Genomic DNA, 2,319 nt, shown 5'->3' on the forward strand with positions numbered 1-2,319 from the left:
ATGCTGGGCTCCCTGACTCCACTAGGCCTCCCACCAGAGACCTCTAGCCAGTGTCCTCATTAGCCAAGAAGCAAGCATGGCTCCAGTCATGGTGAGCACTCATTTTTTTTCCCAGCGCCAACACAGCCTGGTCTCATCCTGGGAAGGGCTATTTCTCCTCTTAGACTGACTTTGACCCTGCCCCTTATAAAACAAGAACTGAAGCATTAATTCATCTAAGAAAGCATCACTTGTTCCTGAGCTTGGCTCACCGTAGAAGCGTCACTACATCAGTTGTTAAGTGCTTTAGCATCAGGAATGACTCTAATTAGATTTGTCCTCATTCCTAACATGCCCTTGAAGAAATGGGGAGAGGCCACCAGGTAGCTCATTCTGCCATAGTAAGAGTTATCAAGAATGGTCCATCTGAGCTCATACAACTTAATAATTAAAAAAAACAAACAACCCAATCCAAAAATGGGCAGAAGACCTAAACAAGTAATTCTCTAATGAAGACATACAAATGGCCAATAGGCACATGCAAAAATGCTCAGTATCACTAATTATCAGAGAAATGCAAATCAAAACTACAGTGAGGTATCACTTCACACATGTCAGAATGGTGATCATTAAAAAGTCCACAAACAATAAATGCTAGAGAGGGTATGGAGAAAAGAGAACTTTCCTGCACTGTTAGTGGGAATGCAGTTTGGTGCAGCCATTATGGCAAACAGTATGGAGAGTCCTCAAAAAACTAAAAGTAGACTTACCATATGATCCAGCAATCTCATTCTTGGGCGTATATCCAGAGGGAACTTTAAATCAAAAAGATACATGCACCCCAATGTTCATAGCAGCACTATTTACAATAGCCAAGACACCGAAGCAACCTAAATGTCCATTGACAGATGACTGGATAAAGAAGTTGTGGTATATTTATACAAAGGAATACTACTCAGCCATAAAAAATAAAATAATGCCATTTGCAGCAACATGGATAACATGGAGAATGTCATTCTAAGTGAAGTAAGACAGAAAGAGAAAGAAAAATACTATATGATATCACTTATATGTGCACTCTAAAAAAAAAAAAGACAAATGAACTTACAAAAGAATGGGCCACCAGCTAAAATCCTGTCTCTGACAGAGGTGTGGAGAGGGCGCTGTTCTCCTGATGTCACCATTAAAATCCTAGGGGGGAGTGTGTCCAAATATCCCTTATTTCCCGGTTGACATTTATGGACGACTTGACCCTTTGCAGTTTACCAAGAATGTTAACGTGCAGTATGTCTTCTAACCCAGCTCCTGGGAGGCTGGTAGTGTTGTAATCCCCACCATACAGTTAAGGACACTGAAGTTCAGAGGCTTGCCCAAGGTCATACAGTCTGTGAAAGGCTGAGTCAAACCTAGAACACAGGCCCCCTGACCCTCCTGCTTTCTCCACTTGACTTTTTTTTTTTTTTTTTTTATATTTCAACCTAGAAGCCAAGACTGGTGCCAAGACTGCTGCTACACCAGGGAAGAAATGCAAAACCACCTCCATCTTCCCGAGAGAAGGCTAGACGCTGGGTGCCCTGAAGCTGTAGAGAGACCAGTGCAAGCATTTCTGATCCTTGTAGGCCTGGAAAGAAAACATGTCACGAACAAAGTCAGCGCATTACATCATTTAGAGGGGAGAGAGAGGCGAGGAGGGGGAAAGGAGGAAGGAGGGAGGGAGGGGAGGGGAGAGAAGCCAGTAAACAATCCTCTGAGGACTTCTGGGAAATCACGCATACTTGAACACACAAACACACACACACCCCACACATCTGTACAAGGGTTTAATGGAATGAGCCCTGCTTTGGAGCCAGGTGGACCTGGTCAGTTTCCCAGCTCTGACATTACTGGTTGTGAGTCTCTGAGTAAACCACCAGATCTTTCTAAGTCTCTGTTTTTTCATCTGCAAAATGCAGGAATTGATATGTATCCAAAGACTGCAAGGAACTCCAGAACATCGTTGAGCTGGAGGCTAGGGGAGCGGGGTATATAGGGGCATCTGAGCAGAGGGAGTCAGGGAGGCCTCAGATAAGGATCGAAGAAGTCATACTGAAGAAACCATTCTCCAAAACTCACAAACCCCAGAAGAAAGTTCAAATTCCTTTCTCCTTACGATTTTGATACCAAGCCCATCTCCCCTCCCTCTTCAGAGCCCTTTCCATCCATCGCCACCCTAATGTGTCCTCCAGACTTGGCGAGGAGTCTCTCCCAGCTGTCCTGTCTTCGGCGGTGCTTCCTCCTCCCCCGCTCCTAGCTCCTGTGCCAAAACCAAGTCAACCCACCACGGCCACACAAGCCCGAGGC

Source organism: Camelus dromedarius, chromosome 34, assembly GCF_036321535.1.
Source record: "Camelus dromedarius isolate mCamDro1 chromosome 34, mCamDro1.pat, whole genome shotgun sequence".
Taxonomy (NCBI): domain Eukaryota; kingdom Metazoa; phylum Chordata; class Mammalia; order Artiodactyla; family Camelidae; genus Camelus; species Camelus dromedarius.